Genomic DNA, 24,238 nt, shown 5'->3' on the forward strand with positions numbered 1-24,238 from the left:
GAGGATTACAGACCTGCAGACTGTTGAATGCAGACATGATTCTAGTGCTTGACCTATTGCTGAGAACAAGCTGGGTAATAAACCCTTTTACCATAGGAATGTTCCATTGTCATTCCTTGGTCTCACTGAATCCACGGTGAACTTGTCCTGGGCTGAAACCCACTGGCAAGACAACTGGAGACATCTGTCAGGATTCACTGACCAAGGAACAGAACAGGCTGCCCTTATGGGAGGGGTGCTTCAGCAGGCCACACCTACGGATGGGGAGACATTTGAGTGTTCCCCAGTGGACATGTGGTCTGAGGTCTCCTGCCTCTTAGAAGATTGCACCCCACACCAAGACTGGGAAGGGATGGAGGTGACACCTGAGGCAGTGAAACTGGCCCTCAGCAAAATATAGAATTCCTTAAAGAAACAGAGTGCCTGTGAGGCAGTGGGAATGGTGGGGAGTTTTTTTCTCACAATATTGAGAAAAGCTGTAAGGGAGAAAGACATTGTCCTGGAGGAAGCACGAGAAGAGGCAGCAAGAGAACATGAGCTGTGAGGTGCCACTGAGGAGGTAAAAAAAATTTGTTGATGACTGAAATGGCATCACTACCAGGTGCTATGGAAATGGTAAAGGTATGGTATACTAGACCTGGACAAGACTCCCTTCCTGCCACAGTCCTCTCACAGGACCACTCTCTTGCTTGCATCCTACCTGATGGACAAGATTTGCCTATGTTGGTGTCTTTAAAACATGTATCTTATCACCCTTAAAGTCTTTGTGGATTGGGTACACACTAGCAAAAAAACTGCTACTCAGTGGAGTGCATGGAGCTTCCTATCAGTACCACTACTAAGTCTGAGTCATGAACTCACCTGAGTAGAACTCGTTTTGAATATAGCTGGAATAATCTCCTCAGGCTTAAAGATTATTATAACTTTTGTTATCTGTATCAAAATTTTATTGCATAATGATTTTTGTTATTACCTCTATGTTGTTGTTATCCTCTGTTGCTGTTGTGGAATCTGTTTACAATACTCCAGCTTTCTCGCATAAGGACCATCGTGGAATATTGAGAGCAGTAGTCTGTGAGAAGAGAATCCTGGAGTGGTGGGGTGTGGGGAAAATTGAAGGTTCCTACCACCAGGATTCTCACCTGGCTCTGGTCAGTTTGCTCACACACACATGTGGGCAATACGTTGTTACTGACTCTATATGAAAAGCTCTGCTCAATGCTCTGGGCTGCTGCACGGCAGCAGGGCTGCAAGGCTGCAGGAGAGCAGAGACTGGAGTGGTGGCAGCACAGAGGACAGAGACTGAGGTAGCTGTGGGGGCAGACAGGCCCAGAGGCAGAGACTGGTTTGCTGTACACAAACTAGCTGTGAGTGGATGGGATTATAGTTATTGACCTGCCACCATGGGAATAAAGTTGGGTATAAACCCTTTCACCCCAAGAACATTCCATTGTCATTCCTGGGTCTCAATGAATCCATAGTGAACTTGCCCAGGGCTGAAACCCATTGGCAAGACAGAGGTTAATATCCAAAATACATAAAGAACTGATACAACTCAACACCATCACCAGAAAAATGGCAAAGAATAGACACTTCTCTAAAGAAGGCACACAAATGAGCAGTAAGCACATGAAGATGCTCAACATCACTAGGAAATGTAAATCAAAACGACAACGAGATATCACTTCACATCCATTAGAATGACTGGGGTTTTTTAAATGAAAAACAAAAACAAAAACAAAAACAAAAACAAAAACAAAAACAAAATAAGTGTTGGCAAGGATGTGGAGAAACAATCTCTGCACTGCTGATGGGAATGTAAAATGGTATAGCTACTGTGGAAAACAGTATGGCCAGGCCTCAAAAAATTAGTAATAAAAATACCATACAATCCAGTAACCCCATTTCTGAGTATAGACCCAAAAGAACTGAAAGCAGGATCTCAGATATTTGTACACCCACATTCACAATAGCCAAAAGGTGGAAGCAACCCAAATTCCTTGATGGATGAATGGATAAACAAAATGTGGTATTTATATACAACAGAATATTATTCAGCCATAAAAAGGAAATTCTGACACTGCTACAATATGCAGGAACCTGGAGGACATTATGCTGAATAAAATAAGCCAGACACAGAAGAACGAATATTTCACTTATATGATTCCATTTATATGAGGTACTAGAGTAGTCATAGAAAAAAGGGTGGTTGCCAAATGCTGGCGAGAGGCAGAATGGAAAGTTATTGTTTAATGGGTATGGAGTTTCAGTTTGTAATGAGAAGTTCTGGAGATGCATGGTGGTGACAGTTTCATGACAATGTGAATGTATTCAATTCATTCTGAACTTCACATCTAAACATGGTTAAAATGGTACATTCTTAAAAAATGGGTGGCATAGCTTCAAGTTGTTCTGTACTGGTATGCTGCTGGTATGATAATAAACAGCAAGGTAGACGCCAAGTTTGAAAACAAACTATACAAAAACCAGATACTCCTTGTTTGCATTAGTGGCAGAGAGACTCAAGATAATTATTTCTAATTACTCACATCCATTAGAAAGCTACTTTCTTTTTTTCATCAAGGATTTACTGAGTACATAGGAGGTGCGGGCTAGGAACTAGGAATACAACATTGTGCTGTTGCTAAACACACATACACTCAGAGCCCAAGAAGCCAAGTGCTCCTACACAGACAAATCAGGTGATACACATAAAGTTTAGTATTATATGATGTACTGAAAAACTTCAAGCTGGAACCAGAATGTTCATCTTTGCGATCCTGACATTTTGCATTGCTAATGCCATAATTCTTCTTTACAGTAGCTACTTATGGTGCTTTCCCCAACTTCAGAATGAAAAAGTTCTGAGGAAGGAAAAAAGAAGAAAAAAAAATTTTTACTCTGTGGGTTATAAATTAAACCTGAGATAGCAACTCTCCTGGGAAAGTGTATGAAATTCAAAAAGGCTATGGTATTTAAGTTCTTCAAAAAAATTATATATCATGTTTTCGGACATCAAACTGATTTAAAATTTTCTCACCCTTTCTTTCTTTACGGACATTCATACTCACCCTCTTCCTCTCTAGCATCTCCAATCTTTTGCCTTCTACTTGTTCCTTTCTCTTTACCTTTCAGCTAAAATAGATTTCCTTAATCTCAAAAAACTTTAATTGGGAAGTCTTCCCTTTAAGGTTATATCTTTCCTCTTATCTCTATGAAACTTCAGAAACAGACTAAAATAGTCTCAAATAGTCCAAGTCTGGGTTCTATAAAAGAAGTTCTATTTCTGTTTTATCAAAAACCATGCTCTTACGGGTAAGATTCCTCAAGGGAGGAATAACCTAAGACAGGCACAGTCGCAAGGGGGCCATCAGGTGAGAAATTGGGGATCAACAGAGGTGAGGCTTAGAACCTCTCCCCCCCTATTCTGAGAGAAATCTTCTGCATCCATGGATGTTTTATTGCCCTTGTCTAGCTTGGATTAACACATAGTCTACAGGCACACACCTGATCATCTACATCTGCTCTCTTACAACACTAAACTATGTTTTCTACCTTTATCTCGCATCTACCTACCACTTCAGCATTTTATTAAAAATAATAATAAAGAGAAATGTGGTATCCACATATAAATCAAGTATAAAAATCAAATGAATATTCATATTTGAACTGACTGTTTATAGCTCATAATGCATGATCAAAACCGAAAGTTTCTGTGATGACTGCCCTTCTACTGTTCACCGTGTAACTTATTCACTATGTAAGAATTTGTTCTCCATGTAAGAACTTGTTCGTTATGCTTCAGAAGATTGGAGACTGATGAAAATTAGGCTTGGGGTGGATTAATGATTATACATTGAGCATTGAGTCCCCTATACAGAATTTTATTGTTGTTGACAACCATTTGATCAATAAATAGGAGAGATGCCCTCACCAAAAAAAAAAGTACACACTTCCAATTGTAAAATAAATAAGTAACCGGGATGTAATGTATAGCATAAGGAATATAGTCAAAATATTGTAACAACTTGGTATGGTGATAGCTGGTACCTAGAATTATCATGTATATAAATGTTGAATCACTGTGTTGTACACCTGAAACTAATGTAATACTGTGTGTCAACTACCCTTCAATAAAAAATAATTATCTAAAAAAAAAAAACCATGCTCTTTTCTCAGTCACTAACCTTAAATGACATTCTATTTACCCTAGTGATTACTACCACCTCCTCTCATATTTCGCTTTCCTTGGCTCCCACAACTAAAATTTCCATTGTTGGCTTCCACAATTAAATTCTTCTAAATCTTCTTTTAACTCTCAACCACTCTTTCTCTTCCCTGTAATTCCCTCAAAAAAGCCTCCTTTGAACCCTCAATTGTGAGTATTCCTCAGTCCCTGAAATCACATTCTTCTACTTACACATTCTTTAAGAGAGCTCCACTATTTTTCATACTTCCAATTATACCTCTTTAAGCTAGACAGCTAAAATTTAGATTCAGTTTAAGATTTCGTTCCAAAGTAAGGGAAACAAAAGCAAAAATGAACAAGTGAAAAGCTTTTGTACAGCAAAGGACACCATCAGTAGAACAAAAAGACATCCTACAGTATGGGAGAATATATTAATAAACGTCACATCCTATAAAGGGTTGACACCCAAAATATATAAAGAGATCACGCACCTCAACAAACAAAAAGCAAATAAGCCAATTAAAAAATGGGTAGGGGAGCTGAACAGACACTTCTCCAAAGAAGAGATTCAGATGGCCAACAGACACATGAAAAGATGCTCCACATCGCTAGTCATCAGAGAAATGCAAATAAAACCACAATGAGATATCACCTCACACCAGTTAGGATGGCCAACATACAAAAGACAAACAACAACAAATGTTGGCGAGGATGTGGAGAAAGGGGAATCCTCCTACACTGCTGGTGGGAATGTAAATTAGTTCAACCATTGTGGAAAGCAGTATGGAGGTTCCTCAAAAAACTCAAAACAGAAATACCATTTGACCCAGGAATTTCACTCCTAGGAATTTACAATAAGAATGCAGCAGCCCAGTTTGAAAAAGACATATGCACCCTATGTTTATCACAGCACTATTTACAATAGCCAATAAATGGAAGCAACCTAAGTGTCCATCAGTAGCTGAATGGATAAAGAAGATGTGGTACATATAAACAATGGAATATTATTCAGCCATTAAGAAGAAAACAAATTCTACCATTTATAACAACATGGATGGAGCTAGAGGGTATTATGCTCAGTGAAATAAGCCAGGCGGAAAAAGACAAGTATCAAATGATTTCACTTATCTGTGGAGCAGAAGAACAGAGAAAAAAAACTGAAGGAACAAAACAGCAGCAGACTCACAGAACCCAAAAATGGACTAACAGCTACCACAGGGAAAGGGACTGGGGAGGATGGGTGGGAAGGGAGGGATAGGAGGGTAAAAAGGGGCATTACTATTAGCAGACATAATGTAGGGGCAGGACATGAAGAGGGCAGTATAACACAGAGAAGACAAGTAGTGATTCTATAGCATCTTACTATGCTGATGGACAGTGACTGTAATGGGGTATGTTGGGGGGACTTGATGGGGGGAGTCTAATAAACATAATGTTGCTAATAAAATTGTAGATTAATGATACCAAAATAAAGTAAATAAATAAATAAATAAAAGATTTAGTTCCAAAGTTATATCCTTTCACTGGAAATTGCTTGAACTTTCTGACTGTCATTTAAAATTCAACACTGGCTAAGAGTTATCTATTTTTGGAGGGAGCTTAACAGACTTTGACTTCTCTATTTTATTGTTCTTTCCACTCAATCATTATCTTCTCAGTAAAACATTTCCCAACTCTCTAATTAGCCAAATGTCCACATATTTCTTTCATAGAACTGACCACAGCTATAATTTTCCATTTATTGTGTGATTCCTAAATGGCTACCTCCTCCAATAAACGGTAAGCTTCCTGAGCAAGAATGGAGCCTTTTAAGGACAGGAAGGTAGGGGTATGACAATCACATTCCCAGCACCTATCATTAAGTTTTGGACATGTGGTAAATAATTTTTACCCAAAATCTGTCAAACGAATAAACAAAACCACTCTACTTTTTCCTAGGTAATTGAGGGATTTCCATTAATCACACTTCCATCTCCATTGCTACTAGTCCATGATAATACAGGTCCTTACTTCATGGTTTAATTACAAAAATAGCTTATTCAATGAGCTCCTTCAGATTTTTCTTACTTCAATCCACACTGCTACAAGAATAATTTCCTCAACTATTTTACTATGCTATACTCTCACCCAATAATCTTCAAGTGACTTTCTATTTCCCTCAAAAACAAAGCTAAACTAATGCAGACATTTCACTGAGGAGCTCAATTTGCTAAGAGAATTGTCAGCTGCTCAGGGCAGTCCTTCCCACTGGTGATGGCTTTGAAAAACACTGACTCGATTCTTCTCTTTGACTCTCTCTTATTCTAAGTTCCTTTCAGACCACCACCAGTAAAATTACCTTGGAGATGTTACTATTAATTGCATCACAACCACCTAACATCAATTAGCCAAGTTTGTTGGCAAATACATTTACAAACTATCTCTTAAAATATATTTCTTACAAGATATTAGTATTATTTATTACATTCTCAATTATAATTTCAGACAGTCAGTATAATTAAGTGGCTTAGTTTCTCTTCATTATTTAAGTCCAATAATTTAAACAGAGTTTTCTAAAGTATAATGTTTTTTCCCCAGATGGATTATTCCTATCATTTACAGCAAGGGCCACAGAAAAAGAAATATAACAGTCTTTTAGAAGATTCGTTATTTTCAAAACACTTATAACATTTCTAAGTGATTTAATACCATGCCTGAAATAATTTTATATATGTTTCAATACAAAGACCTCTGTGAACTGAAAAACCCACATTATTAAAGGCACAATACCTCTGGATTGAAAAAGAATAGAAAAGTGGGCAAGGCAGGCCGGTATCACACCAAGCAACAACTCCTAAATATGACCCAAGAATCCTGCAGGGAGGAGAAGAGTATCAAATAGCCTTGCTAAATTTAGCACTTACAGGGAATTAAATGGACCTCAGTTGATGGTTAAATACAATTTTTTAAAAAATCAGCAACACTTCTTTAACTAAATAACCCTGTCCTCACACCCTATCCAAACTCAAGAAAAGATAATGAGAATTTTACTGTAAAAATTTTAAAAGGATTCCAGTTTGGTTTTTCAAAAGCAACTAAATAAGCAAAACCCTAACTGTTCTGTTTTACCTCCAATATTATAGTAAATCCAGAGATATCAGGCAATTTGCCCAAAATTTACACAAAGGAGAAAGGGTAAAGGAATGATATAGTGGCATAAACACAGAAACTATTTTAAAATGGTATTGAAAAATAACCCTGGATAAAAGCTTAAAGCAAACAAAGACAGTGGTTAAGGCCCTCAAACTAAGCCAAATGGTGAAAGTGCATCATAGCAAGAGGTCTCTGTTATTAAGTTTACATTAACATAAAAGGCAGCCTGAGAGATTAAAGATGGTGGCATGAAAGGTGAGACAGAGAACTCCTCCCAAAACCACATATAATATGAAAATACAGTTAATGCAACTCACTAATCCTAAAAAAGAAACAGGAAAGAAGGCTCAGCCAGACTGCATAATCCAGGACAATACAGCAGACCTCACAAAAAAGATTTACCTACCAAAGCCTTAATCAGGCGGAACCAAAGCCCTTCCCCCACCCCAGCTCACCAGAAGCAGGAGGAAGAGAAATGAAGCAGGAAGGGTTGGAAGCCTAGGACTGCTGAACAGCCAGCCCTGGAGATCTGCTTTGGGAGCACAAACCTACATTGTATAGTGCTCTGGAGATTAGTGGGGTTTGGAAAGCTAAGACAGGTGGAATACTTGGACAGACTGAGATTGCAGCCGTTTGTGGAAAACAGCGGTCCACATCAGGTTGCTCTGGAACAAAGGCAAGGCGGATGGTCTGAACTTCCTAGCAGTGAGAGGGCTGCTGAAGGGGCAGGAATTGCATGGAGCTTGCTTCTCAGGAGAAGGGATAGGTGGATGATGTTGTCTGGGTGCGCTCTGCCCCACAGGCTGGGAACTTTCAGAAGCTCCAGGCGCTCCATCACCCTGGCTGGCTACTCAGCTCCAAGACACCCCACTGTGATATGCTGCCTGCTGCATCTTCCTCCTGGCCTGTCCACACCAGCTAGCTAACAGGCAGTCCCTGCCCTGGCATCAGGCCAGCCAGAGGGAGGCCCCGCCTATTGCAGCTACAAACACAAAGTACAAAAACTTACACTTGTGTGCTCAGCCCACTAGTTTGACAGTGGAGACAGGCAATGCAGTTGGGAAGCATGAAACAGCTCATTCCTCCCCCGAAAAAACAAGCACCACTCCCCTGCAACTCCCAACATCACTCCAGGGGCTGAGCAGTTTCAGAGACAAGAGCTTCTGGAAACTAGAGAGTGCTACATACAAATATGAAACATCAAAGGAATCTGGCTCAAACCAAAACCTCACAAACACCAGAAAAAGGCCCAAATGAAACAGAACTCACCAATCTTTCTGAAAGAGAGTTCAAAATAAAAATCATTAACATGCTCATGGAGGTACAGAAAAATATCCAGGGACTTGTACTAATTTAGGATGGAGATTCAATCATTAAGAAATTCCATATCTAAAATGAAATATACAATGGAGGGATTTAAAAGCAGAATAGATGTAGCAGAAGAAACGGTAAATGGAATAGAAATTAGAGAAGTGGAACACCAAGAAGCTGAAGCACAGAGAGAAAAAAGGATCTCTAGGAATTAAAGAATATTGAGAGAACTGTGTGACCAATCCAAACAGAACAATATTCGTATTATAGGGATACCAGAAGAAAAAAAGAGAGAAAAAGGGATAGAAAGTGTCTTTGAGGAAGTAACTGCCAGAAACTTCCCCAATTTGGGGAAGGAGATAGTCTCTCAAGCCATGGAGGTGCACAGATATCCCAACATAAGGGACCCAAGGAAGACAACACCAAGACATATAATAATTAAAATGACAAAGATCAAGGATAAGGACAGACTTTTGAAAGCAGCTAGAGAAAAAAAAGATCACATACACAGGAAAACCCATCAGGCTATCATCAGACTTCTCAGCAGAAACCTTACAGGGCAGAAGGGAGTGGCATGATATATTTAATGCAATGAAACACAAGGGTATGGAAATAAGAATAATCTACCTGGCAAGATTATCACTTAAATTTAAAGGAGGGATTAAACAATTCCAGATAAGCAAAAGCTGAGAGAGTTTACCTACAGTCTCTCTCAGTCTATTTTGGAATAGACTGAGACCATCCCTACAGTCTATTTTGGAGAGACTGCTATAGATGGAAGTGTTCCTAAGGCTAAACAGCTGTCACCAGGGGAAATAAAACCACAGTAAAGAAAGAGAACAATTAATTACTAAGCAGATGCAAAATCAAATGAACCACCCCCAAAGTCAATCAAGGGATAGACAACAGGTACAGAATATGATACCTAATATATGAAGAACAGAGGATGAAGAAAAAGGAGGGGAAAAAAAAGAACCTTTAGGTTGTGTTTGTAATAGCATACTAAGTGAGTTAAATTAGACTGTTAGATAGCAAGGAAATTACCCTTCAACCTTTGGTAACCATGAATCTAAAGCCTGCAATGGCAGTAAGTACATACCTATCGATGATCATCCTAAATGTAAATAGTCTGAATGCACTAATCAAAAGACATGGGGTCACTGACTGGATAAAAAAACAAGACTTGTCTATATGCTGCCTACAAGAGACTCACTTTAAACCCAAAGACATACACAGACTGAAAGTAAAGGGATGGAAAAAGGTATTTCAAGAAACTAATAGGGTTAAAAAAGCAAGAATTGTTGTACTTCTATCAGACAAAAGAGACTTCAAAACAAAGAAACTAACAAGAGACAAAGGACATTACATAATGATAAAGGGGTCAGTCCAACAAGAGGATGTAACCATTATAAATATCTATGCACCCAACATAGGAGCACTGAAAAATGAGAAACAAACACTAACAGAATTAAAGGGGGAAATAGAATGCAATGCATTCATTTTAAGAGACTTCAACACACCACTCAGTCCAAAGGACAGATCAGCCAGACAGAAAATAAGTAATGAAACAGTGGCACTGAACAACACATTATAACAGATGGACTTAAGAGAGATCTACAGAACACTCCACCCAAAAGCAACAGGATACACATTCTTCTCAAGTGCACATAGAACATTTTCAAGAACAGATCATATACTATGCCACAAAAAGAACATCAGTAAATTCAAAAAGACTGAAATTGTACCAACTAGCTTCTCAGACAACAAAGGAATGAAACTAGAAATAAATTACACAAAGAAAATAAAGAAGCCCACAAACACATGGAGGCTTAACAATATGCTCCTTAATATCAATGGATCAATGACCAAATAAAAACGGAGATCAAGCAATATATGGAGACAAATGACAACAATAATTCAACACCACAAAAATATGTGGGACGCAGCAAAGGCCATGCTAATACGGAAGTATACTGCAATACAGGCCTACCTCAGGAAAGGACAATCCCATATGAACAATCTAAACTCATAATTAACAAAACTAGAAAAAGAAGAACAAATGAAGCCCAAAGTCAGTAGAAGGAGGGACATAATAAAGATTAGAGCAGAAATAAATAAAATTGAGAACAATAGAAAGAATCAATGACAGCAAGAGCTGGTTCTTTGAGAAAATAAACAAAATAGATAAACCTCTAGCCAGACTTATCAAGAAAAAAAGAGAGTCTACACACATAAACAGAATCAGAAATAAGAAAGGAAAAATCACTACAGATACCACAGAAACACAAAGAATTATGAGAGAATACTATGAGACATTATAAGCTAACAAACTGGATAACCTAGAAGAAATGGACAACTTTCTAGAAAAATACAACCTTCCAAGGCTGACCCACGAAGAAACAGAAAATATGAATAGACCAATTACCAGCAAGGAAATTGAATTGGTAATCAAAAAACTACCTAAGAACAAAACTCCTGGTCCAGATGGTTTCACTGCTGAATTTTATCAAACATTTAGTGAAGACTTAATACCCAGCCTCCTTAAAGTTTTCCAAAAAGTAGAAGAGAAGGGAATACTCCCAAACTCATTCTACAAGGCCAACATCACGCTAATCGCAAAACCAGGCAAAGACACCACAAAAAAAATTACAGACCAATATCCCTGATGAACACAGATGCAAAAATACTCCAAAATATTAGCAAACAGAATTCAAAAATACATCAAAAAGATCATCCATCATGATCAACTGGGATTCAGCCCAGGGATGCAAGGATGGTACAATATTTGAAAATCCATCAATACCATCCACTACGTCAACAAAAAGGACAAAAACCACATGATCATCTCCATAGATGCTGAAAAAGCATATGACAAAATTCAACATCCATTCATGATAAAAACTCTACAAAATGGGTACAGAGGGCAGGTACCTCAACATAATAAAGGCCCTATATGACAAACCTACAGCCAACATTACACTTAGCAGTGAGAAGCTGAAAGCTTTTTCCTCTAAGATCAGGAATAAGACAAGGATGCCAACTCTCCCCACTTTTACTAAACATAGTTCTGGAGGTCCTAGCCACAGCAATCAGACAACACAAAGAAATAAAAGGCATCCAGATTGGCACGGAAGAAGTCAAACTGTCCCTGTTTGCAGATGACATGATATTGTACATAAAAAAACCTAAAGACTCCACTCCAAAACTACTAGATCTAATATGTGAAATCAGCAAAGTTAGGGATACAAAAAGAACATACAGAAATCTGTTGCATGCCTATACGCTAACGATGAACTAGCAGAAAGAGACATCAGGAAAACAATTCCATTCACAATTGCATCAGAAAGAATAAAATACCTAGGAATAAACCTAACCAAGGAAGTGAAAGACTTATACCCTAAAAACTACAAGACACTCTTAAAAGAAATTAGAGAAGACACCAATAAATGGAAACACATCCCATGCTCATGGAGAGGAAGAATTAATATTGTCAAAATGGCCATCCTGCCTAAAGCAATCTACAGATTCAATTCAATTTCCATCAAAATACCAACAGCATTCTTCGACGAACTAGAGAAAATCATTCTGAAACTCATATGAAATGACAAAACACCCCAAATAGCCCAAGCAATCCTGAGAAGGAAGAATAAAGCAGGCAGAATTACGCTTTCTGATACAAGCTCTATTACAAAGCCACAGTAATCAAAACCATTTGGTACTGGCACAAAAACAGACCCATAGACCAGTGGAACAGAATAAAGAGCCCAGATACAAACCCAAGCTTATATCGTCAATTAATATACGATAAAGGAGCCATGGATATACAATGGGGAAACAACAGCCTCTTCAACAGCTGGTGTTGGCAAAACTGGACAGTTACATGTAAGAGAATGACACTGGATTATTGTCTAACCCCATACACAAAAGTAAACTTAAAATGGATCAAAGACCTGAATGTAAGTCATGAAACCATAAAACTCTAAGAAAAAAAACATAGGCAAAAATCTCTTGGACATAAACATGAGCAACTTCTTCATGAACATACATCCCCAGGCAAGGAAAACAAAAGCAAAATGATCAAGTGGGACTGTATCAAACTAAAAAGCTTCTGTACAGCAAAGGACACCATCAGTAGAACAAAAAGACATCCTACAGTATGGGAAAATATATTCACAAATGACATATCCAATAAGGGGTTGACATCCAAATTATATAAAGAGATCACGCACCTCAACAAATAAAGAGCAAATAAGCCAATTAAAAAATGGGCAGAAGAGCTGAACAGACACTTCTCCAAAGAAGAAATTCAGATAGCCAACAGGCAAATGAAAAGATGCTCCACACTGCTAATCATCAGAGAAATGCAAACTAAAACCACAATGAGATATCACCTCACACCAGTTAGGATGGCCAACATACAAAAGACAAACAACAACAAATGTTGGCGAGGATGTGGAGAAAGGGAAACCCTCCTACACTGCTGGTCAGAATGTAAACCAGTTTACCATTGTGGAAAGCAGTATGGAGGTTCCTCAAAAAACTCAAAACAGGAATACCATTTGACCCAGGAATTCCACTCCTAGGAATTTACACTAAGAATGCAGTAGCCCAGTTTGAAAAAGACATATGCACCCCTATGTTTATCGCAGCACTATTTACAATAGCCAAGAAGTGGAAGCAACCTAAGTGTCCATCAGTAGATGAATGGATAAAGAAGATGTGGTACATATACACAATGGAATATTATTCAGCCATAAGAAAACAAATCCTACCATTTGCAACAACATGAATGGAGCTAGAGGGTATTATGCTCAGCAATATAAGCCAGGCAGAGAAAGACAAGTATCAAATGATTTCACTCATCTGTAGAGTATAAGAACAAAGCAAAAAGTGAAGGAACTAAACAGCAGCAGACTCACAGAACCCAAGAATGGACTAACAATTACTAAAGGGAAAGGGATTGGCGAGGATGGGTGGGAAGGGAGGGATAAGGGGGCATTACGATTAGCACACATAATGTAGCGGGGCATGGGGGGCACGAGAAAGGCAGTATATACAGAGAATACAAGTAATGATTCTATAGCATCTTATTACACTGATGGACAGTGACTGTAATGGGGTATGTGGGGGGGACTTGATAATAGGAGGAGTCTGGTGACCATAATGTTCAAGTAATTGTACATTAATGATACCAAAATAAAAAAAAATTCAAGGAATGGTGATTTCTACTCCTGCTCAAATCCACTCATGATGAATTACTACAGGAATTGCTTCCATAGTAATTAACAACTAGACAAAATATATTAGGTTATTTTCAGTCATTGGACAACATGCAGAATAGCCCATGATCCCTGAGGGAAGAGAAACAAACAAGGTGAGCCTGATGATTAACCCAGCTTACTGCCTGGAAGTGGTTTCTAAGCTACAGCACAGGGTGAGGGAACCCAAAACGAATCTGGTGTTCTTGCTCAATAGAGGAGAGAAATCATAGTGTAGGTGAGCCAAGGAGCCTACAACTTGCAAGTCAGAGTACTTGAAGGGAGAGCTACACAAAGAGCCCAAGAGATCTGCAGAGTTGAGTGGAATCCTATCCTATGTATGTATGGTCGGAAACAAAACATTAAAAAGCAAATAGGCCAAGTATTTCCTGACACTCACACAAGGCAGACAGTAGCTTTCTCACCAGCCAGAAAGGAAAGACTTCATATAACTCCAGACATGAGCACCAGAAAAATCAAATCTTAGGAGTAGAATTAAATTAGACAAAGATTTAAGGCTGCTTTGGACTTGCCCTAGCAAAGCTTAAAAGCAAGCCTCAAAAGGATCAAACTGATCTGCATGTAACCGATGTGTCAGACAAAATCAGTCTCTTAAGGAATTCAACAAAATTCAGCAAAGATGTAAAACTCACAATAGCCAATATCCAATAAAAAATAACCTCACATGCAAAGCAGCAGGATTGTGACCATTAGAAAAATTAATTGCAGAAAAAGACCATGAAATAATAGATGACGAAATTAGCAGATGAGGACCTTAAAACAGTACACTCAAGACTGTAAAGGAAAACCTCAACATAATGAAGAGAAAAAGGAAACACACACACACACACACACACACACACACACACACACACACACACACACACATATATATAAAAGATCCAAATGAAACTTGTACAGATGAAAAACAAAATGTCTTAAAAAATATACTGGATGACAGTAACAGTAGACCGAAAACTGCAGAAGACAAGAGCAAGGAACCTAAAGAAACAGCAATAGCAATTATCCAAAATGAACGTGTATGTGTGTGTGAGGAACACTGTTCATGAGGAAGGGAAGGTGAAGAACAGAGCCTCATGATTTGTGAGACAACAGCAATTTAACTTTGTAAGATTAGAGCCCAGGAGAGGAAGAGGAACAGAAAGAAAAACTATTTGAAGAAATAACAGACACATAGTATGTGTTCAAATTTTTGCTGACAGATTTAAATAAAAATGAGAAAGAGCTAAAAAAAATACAAAACATTAACATAAGGATATATTATCTATATAAAAGTGAAAGTTATCAGAAAAGCAATGGGGTAACACGGAAAAGACAAAGGCTTTAAATTTAAAAAGATCTGGGTTGGAGTCTAAGCTCTGTGTTTCTTAATACTTACTTGACTTGGGCAAATCACAATCCATCAGATTCATTTTTTTCATCTGTAAAATAAGATTGTTATCTGTCCTACCTACCGCATACGATTATCAAGAGCTGCGAATGAGATAAAAAGGGTACCATAAACTAAGTAAGTGTTGGATAAATTGGATAACAACTTGACTCAGAATAATTACTTGGGGAGATGGTTGTTAGATTAATACTCAGTTTTTAACAAGCAAGTATATTTGGTGAGTTCCTCTCACACTTAACACCTAGTTCCACATTTCCCCTTTCATAAGAGAGTTAGGAAAATATTTTCTTAACACATTATTTTATATGAAACAAAACTCTCAAGTCACATTTTTGCCTAATAATAATCTTATTAATTAACCCATACAATAAATACTTCACAAACGATGAGTAAAAGTATACAATAATCTATACTGGTTCTCTTTTTTTGGACCTGGGGCAGATAAGCCAAATGAGAAACTGGAGAAAAAATTTCAGAAGACTCCCACGGTGAGAGCCCTATGCTGAAATGACTACTTCTTCCTAACTCCCTGCTCTTAACTGCAGATTTCAAGATGATACAAAAGGAAATAATGAAATTGCTAAGAAGCAGATACTATATACTCAATAAATATAATTTTTATAAACCAAATATGATCAAATATTGGTAATTCTTATGGTTCAATCTAGCAAAAAGAATGAAGCCATAAAACAAAGCTTAAAGGGGAGCTAGTGGGGGGGGCAAAAAGAAAGATATTGAACAATATTCTAGTGCAGGAATTCCCAAATCACTGAATATAAAAACTTTACCAACAAGTAACATTTACATAAAAACCCTGTAAACTCAAAAGCTGTAACCTGATACACTCCAGAAGCCTACACCACTACACTATGTATTTGGGGTGTTGGGGAGGTGGACAGGGAGTAGTGGACAGCAGGATGTTGTATAAGGAGCTAGTGGGAAGTAAAGCTGGAGAAATAGGCAGAGACTAACAGGCTTAAGAATGAGATTTGTTTCCACAAGAAGGGAACCACACCACTCTCTTCTGACTTCTGCTTTCACTGCTTTAATTTCTCTTATTTCAGATACACTGTCAAATTGCAAATCAATATACAAATTCTTGATACTTATTATAATGATAAAAAGCATCAACAATCAGACATACTAAAAGCTTTTTACCTATATACATGACAAATGGTGAGGTCCTAATAAATCTACCAAATCAGTTTTAATATTTAATAGTATGAGATTGTGGAATTTTAACTGTTTCAAAACTATTCAAAACTAACTCTGCTAACCTTATTACCTCAGAAAGAAGACTTACATACTGAATATTTTGCACTATTCTTAATGATGATTAATTTATGCATTTATAATCTTAACACAGACTGTTGCATGGGCCAGAGAATGTTCCAACATCAGCAATATAAAAGTCCTTACATATTACTTTCCCTCTGAAAAGCTGCCAACTTTGGGGGAGATTTCAAGAATTTTTATATTATCCAGTTTTACAAAGGGCAAAAAGATCCAATCAATGCCTTCTTTTTCTCAGCCGATGAAACAGCTATGTTCTTAGTCATTCCATTCTACAGAGGAAGGACCTGTTTATAAAGTAATGCAGTCTTCAGAATATCAGATCTAATCTTTCCTCTCTTACATGAGAGAATGGAGTTTTCCCTTGTCTGACAGGCTGAATATTCTCAATTTAGGCATTATTTAGCTTAAGAGAACAAAGAACAAAGAATTGAACTTCTTTACTGAGAATTCACTCCTTTGCACTCTATAATCTCAAAGTACATACATTTTAAATACCCAGTAAAGGTTCTATAAATGTTCTTGACCTTCCTCTTCAACTAAGTTCAACTAAACTTTTCTTGAAGGAGCTTGGAAGGATTATATTAATAGGTGTGGCACATTATAGCTCACTTCACATTTCTCTTAAGAAAGTGAACATAAGCTTTATCTGAAACAATTTTATCTGCAAGAACAAAGGGAAATGGAAGGGAAAAGCAATTTGGTGGATGGTCCACATATTTTAAAACTTTTCATCCTCCCCAAAACCCTGTATATGCAGGTTTAATACCTCAATATTATAGATAAGAAAACTGAAGGCTGAAGAGATTAATTTGTCTGAGGTCACAGTAAGTGGTAAATGAGCTAGGATCTGAATCTAGGACTACGGTCCAAAAGCCCATTCTGTTTTGCCACTCACCACATTACTTCTCTTATCAGGAACTCCATATGACTACACTACCTTAACTTTTCTGATTTTTAATTCCTGTGTAATAGGTGTGGCTCAGTAGATGGCATTAATGATCAGAGGGCAGATTTTGTTTCTGATTAAGACTCTCTATTATATCCCCTTCTCCCTCCTCCTTGAAGTTTTTGTCCACTTCATCTTGTTTATCACATTACAGAGCTGATTCGGCCAGTGCAAGAACTTTGGGAATTCTGTTACATGACTTGCAGGCTGTCTTTCAAGTTTAAACTGAAATTACAAATGAAACCTTCCTAGATCTAGAGCACTTTCCTTAAACATTATTTATTTTTCTTTTCTTTTTTTTTGTAACTGCATTTCAACTGACTTACAACTTAAATGCACATTCTCTTGGTTAATTTTGTTTGCGTATCATTTAATTTCACTGTTTATCTTGCTAATAATTTTAAATATGTATCACGTTATTTTTAAAAGGAAAACAAAAATGTTTTAAGAGTTTGTTTTATGTTACAAGTATAAAGACTCAAGAATTCAAGTCAGCACCCATTATCACTATGACTCCCCCTACAAAGAGTTACGCATGTTATTCAAGCCTTCAACTGAAGAATTTATACGTATTGTAAATATCATTCATTCAATCTAACTTAATTTTCTAATTTCAGTAAATTAAAGGTAAATGAAAACAGATGCCTGGTTCTCTTAATTGTTTTTAGATTCCAGTCCACACTTCTTATTCCTCCACACTCTTATTTTAATGCACATACAAGGGTTAGTTAGTACTGGCACAGTTCTGAGGGCCATCACTTGAGATCCTTAAGTTTCAAATTTATCTAACTCAACCAAATAAAGATGAGTCACTTACTGACTTCCAGTTTTATGAATACTGTTCCTTTCTAGATGAAGGAGGGACAGCACCCCTTAGAACTCATAAATTAGGCATGCGGAAGATGAGATCCATCCATTACCAGATTAGGAGGCGCCTGGAGATAGCTAAATCAATAATTTTATGATATTAACAACCAATTTACTATTTTATAGCATGTATTATCATTTTTTAGTAAAGTATCTTCTTCTAGATTAGTGTTGTCCAACAGAATATATTGTGAACTACGTTTCCTAGTAATCAGATTAAAAAATAAAACTGACTTTAATAATGTATTAACTGAATATATCCAAAATACTGTCATTAAACACATAATCAATATAAAAATTAGTGAGTTATTTTATTTTTTGGTACTAAGTCTTCAAACTCAAGTGCGTATTTTACACTTAACAGTATATCTCAATTCAGACTACTTATATTTCAACTGCTCAGTAGCTACATATGGCTCATGACTACCACACTGGCCTACCACAGAGATAGGAGGAGGGGGAATTAGCTGTTTTATTACGGTTGCACAGACTTGCTTTCAAATCTTAACTCCAATACTTTACTGGCCCTGTGGCAGTTTCCTCATTTAAAAAAATAATAAAATAATAATAAAAATAATACATCTCTCATAGGATTAAACAATATATAATGTCTAGAAAATACCTGGTGCCCTAGGACAGGGCACACAGAAAGCCCTCAATAAATACTATTATTATATATTTATATCCTCTAATACTACGCACAGTGTCTTCAACATGGTGGGTATTCAATAAATGTTTGCTGAAGGAAGAAAAATTAATTTGCATGACAAACCATTTTACCTGCTTCTTTTTAAAATACATAAATATCTCATAGAATGAAAACATTTTTTTGGACTGTTCACTACATTTTTTTAACACAGGAGATCTGTACAAAAGAGAAATGTACCATTTCATCTTCTGGACTGCTCAAGTATTTTATTTTCTTCCAACAAACAATGAATTATTATGCAACAATGCACTGTTAAGCATTCTTAGCAAGAGACTTCTTAAAAAGTGTTTTCCATAAATGGCAGTGCTATTTTACAGATAAGTGTTAATGATCTGCTGGAATACTGTTATCTCAAATTGGAATAAAAACACATCCCATTTCTGGGCTTTACTTGATGAATGAGCCAGGCGTGCATATAAGACCTGTTCTAATCTGCACTCTGAAAAAATTCTCAAACTGTCTACTTCAGTCAGTGCAACCCCCTTATTTTTTTAAATCATCTTTTTCAAAACCTATGCTTATGATTCTTTTGCACATGTTTTATATTTCTACAGATCACAGAATCAAGAAGTACCAGAGTTGGAAGAATTTTAAGAGTATTTTCCAAAGCATGTACCATGTAAGCAAGATGATGTCAGGTGGTATGTGTTAGTATTATAGATTTTAATTGTCTTTTTTTTGTTGTTTAATGTATATTTTCACTCCCCTCAAAAATTTCTGATTGTATGACACCAAGTGATCAACATATAATTGTTTCTTGATCACAATCTCATTTATCAAACCAACAGTAAGCAATGGTAATGTCTTAAAGTATTAGTGTTCTTCCACAAGGATAGGTGCATAACAGATCAATAATGCCGTGATTATGTGGTTAGACTGTTTCCAGCCACTGAGAGCACAAGAGGAAATTCCATGTTGGCTCAAACAAAACAATCATACTATATTCTAAGGCCAAAGTTAGAATTAATTCCTGTTTGCATTATTCATATCACTATCTCCCCTCATGAATAAATAAGGAACCAGGAGCTGGTATACATATAGATCCCAGAAATTATACAATATATACATACAGAGAATATATCCAGGAAACAACTCAAGTAGGTCAACTAACAATGATCTTAGAATTGTGCTATTACCCAAATCTCTCATTTAACATCTGAGGAAAATGAGACTCAGTGTAGTAAAATGACTTGCCCACAATCATACAATTAGTTAATGGCAGTGCCAGCTCTAGTCTGAGTTCACTTTTCCTGCTTTCCATGGATTCAACTCAAATAGTAGGGGAATATATCTAAATTCTTCCATTATGCTAGTACAAATTCTGCGTAAGGTGAGATGGGATTTGAAAATCTTTTCATTAAGCAGAAATTCTGCTTATGATGGATTACAGACTAGTAATGAAATTAACTTTGTCTAATAATGCTGGTCTGTCTGCCTGACAAAATTACTCCAATGCGGGCTCTCTTGTCCCCTCCTGGCGTGAGCCAGGAGCTCTATTCTTTCACTTTATTTCTAAATAAAAGCCTATACCTTGCTCTCCTAAAAAAAAAAAAAATTACTCCAATGCATAGGAGCCAATGCTACTCAATTGTTCTTCGTAGTGAAAAAAAGAGAACATTAATTGCAGGTAACCGTTCTCATTTTGTGTCCTTTTATGAAACCTGGGCATTTCAATACTCACATACTACTTTCCCACTATAGTCCTTGAAGTCAAAGAGAACTTGTAAATTTACCAGCTCTACCACTTAGGATATCACATTGGATACAAATTACTTCATCTCTCTGAATCAACTCTCAATTAAGATAGTAAGATAACACTATCCACCTCACAGGACTATCTAGAGTATTAAATGAGATAATACAGATAGTGCAGGACACTATACAGTTAAGTTAAAGGTTAACAGAGTAAGAAAAATGTCCATGTACGAGTTTGAAAGGTTTAAGGTTTGTAATGTCGACATGTTAATTCCTGTTCAACACATAATATAGCACATCTTAAATATTTACAAAGCATTCATTCTGTACATAGCTTAGAGATAGCAGTCCATAAATCTATAATCTGAAACTTAAATATCAAAAGAAGAAACAAATTCAGAAAAAATATTTCATGATTCATTTAAATACTAAAAAATAACACTTAGGTTCTAGTTTTATTTTTTTAAGTCCTTATCAGAGAAACAAGTTAAAGTACTTAAAAGTGAAATAACACAGTGTTTGGGAATTGCTTTAAAATATGCCAGTCTACCAACCCCTGTGCCAAAAATAAAGTGAAAGATAGCTGTAGCTGGGTGATGCATACATGGGTAGCCATCATACCTCTCTATTTGTGTACGTTTGAAATTTTCTGCATTAGGAAGTTCTGGTTTTTCTTAAATCTAACAAAAAAACACAAAAACTAAAAACAACTATGCATGTCACTAATAAATTTCTCCTAAGGAACCAATGTCTCTATCTGACACTTCTAACCCCAGGATACTTCTGGTCATTTTAGCCAAAACACATTAAGTGCTTTAAAATTATTCTCAACATAAAGCACTCTTAACTCATTACGAAATATGAACTAGAGAGCAGTACCTTCTTCTTTTGATACTATACTCATTCACCTAGTAGAAGAGCCCAAGGTGAATTTTTCTTTTCCCCTTAGACTTTCATATTTTTTGTAACTATAAAAACCAGAACTATAAACTAGTTCTATAAAACTAGAACTATAATATCTATCAGTTATGTATATACATACAATTAGGACAACTATTACACCTACTATTACAGAGGGCCCACTGGGTATACATGACTTTTTAAAAAGCATGACTCATCTGAAAGGGCTAAAAAAAAAAACAAAGAATCCCCCATATAACACATACCTTCAAAATAATGGCCAAGATGAGGAGGAAAAGTAGTGAACTATAGTCTATATGCAGTTTTACTACAGTTTTTTTACACATAGATTTTTAATTTGTTGGCATGTGATGCATTAAAGACAAAAGTATCAGTTGAAATTATTGAAAAGTAACCAGACACCTTTAAATAAATTTTGTGATTTATTACAAAATTTTGAACACCACACTAGAGAGAATCTTAAAATATTTGAACTTAAGACTTAACCCAACACTATATAATACTATACAAAAATGTTTATTATACTGCCATTTAAATACTCACATGCTTTTTTTCATAAGTCTAATAGCAAGTACACAGAGAATAATTCCCAAATGTGTATCCAAAGGGATAAAGAAGCACATGTTTACCTTCCTATCAAATAGTCCTACTTACCAAAAAACAAATACAAAACATATTCCATAATTTCACTTCAAATATGCTTAGCTAGTTTACTTAATTACACTATGCTCTTCCACACACATAAATCAGGTTTAACTAATTCTCAAACTTGGTGGAATAAAATTCCCTTTTACTGTCTTTAAAAAAAATAATAAAGTAGTTTAAAAATAGCTTCACCTCCTGAAGAATATACAGTTGTTCATGGTACTCTTCTCTCAATCTTTACACATATAAAATGAGAGGAAAATGAATTAAATAGTAAATTTGGAAGCACCTGTCCCCCAAAATACTCCCTCCCTCCAATTTACATGACACCTTTTCTTTCTCTGGAGCATAAAGCTAACTCCATTAGTTTACTCATCTTCAATCAGCTGACAATATTTACAGAGTCTCAGCACTATGGGTACTTGGAAAAGTCACAAAGAAAATACAGGACCTAATAACTATCCTCAAAGAGTTTAAATATCAACCCCAAAAAGGAAGAAAAAGTAGAACTGAAACAATATCCTTGCTGAGACTTACAGTCAAAGGTGGACCAGGGATTACATTTTCAAGATGGGTTCTTTACATTAAGTCATGAAAGATAAATACCTACTAAATTAAACAGACTCCGTAAGTGGTCAAATCTAAGTTGCTTATCGATTATCTACACTACTACAACTCCTACATGCATAACAAAAGAAGACTGCTCCTATAAGTGGAGGGTTTCCAAATGTCTCACGGGAAACAAAGAAAGAGACATGAACTCCTAGAATGGCCAATTTTTGCCACTTGCCCTAATAATGTCCTGTTTCTGCCACAAAACCACTAGCAAAGTGTTTGGTCACCAATAAAAGGATCTTCGTTTGAGGGAACAACACCTATATTATATCCTCAAAGACCAAATAGAAAATTCCAAAATGCTTGACAGAATTAAGAATCTCAGTTTTATCTATTAGAGGAGTAGCTGAAGAATAAAGAATAACAAGCAATTAACCTTTCCAGTTTTCAAGTTGTAGATGAGAAATCATCTAAGGCCCCACATTTCTGGTGGCCCTACCAACTTCCTTTCTTCTGTCTCCTGATAATGGAAGTCTTTTCCTCTTGTGAATTCCTCTGTATAGAATACTAGAGCAAACACTATAGAGGGATGAGGGGGGAAACTACCAATACTAGCAATTTTCTACAAGCCGGTGGTCTTCAAGACCCAAGACCATGAACACCCTAGACAATTCTGATGATACAGTTTTCCAGACAAAACTATCAGACAACAGCTTCATTCTGTCAACCTTTGGGCCTAATTCTATGTACCTAAACCTTTTAATAAAACAAAAAGTATCCCTACCAGATTTGCTGGCAAACTAATAACTGCCAAATATGCATCAAATATGCATTTATGTCTGCAGCATTAAATCTAGAGAAGAAATTCTGTCACTTAACTGAATCACATCAAATCTAGATTTCATTAAAAGGTACTGTTAAAATCATATACAGATGTCAGAAACCCAATCCACAAATACTGATTATGTATTACGGCTTCAAATGCCGGACCAACTTTTCAAGCCTTAGGGCTCTAAATCACTTGCAGTAATAGCTTAAACTTCTGATTCACTACAAATTGACCAAAATAAGTGACGGGAAAATATATACATATAAGCGTCAGCACCCTGTAGGTAATAAGAATTTGAGAATTACAAAAGAACGGGGTAAAGAGAATAAATTCAGCTGTGGACTACAACAAGCATCATATAGAACCCGAGTTACCTAAACAAACATTATCTACTGCCAATAAACAGGTCATTTTTATCGGCTTAAGTACGCCGACCATTTTTCAGGCTTAACAGGGTTGCTACAAGTTGTCCAA

At 36.5% G+C, this 24,238-nt stretch overlaps 1 protein-coding gene across 4 annotated transcripts in view; it reads right to left on the reverse strand.

The window, feature by feature from the left end:
- GLG1 (golgi glycoprotein 1) overlaps positions 1–24,238 on the reverse strand; it is a 168,484-nt gene that overhangs the window by 143,527 nt on the left and 719 nt on the right. The window lies entirely within an intron of this gene.

The sequence above is a fragment of the Manis javanica genome, chromosome 17 (genome assembly GCF_040802235.1).
Source record: "Manis javanica isolate MJ-LG chromosome 17, MJ_LKY, whole genome shotgun sequence".
Lineage (NCBI taxonomy): Eukaryota > Metazoa > Chordata > Mammalia > Pholidota > Manidae > Manis > Manis javanica.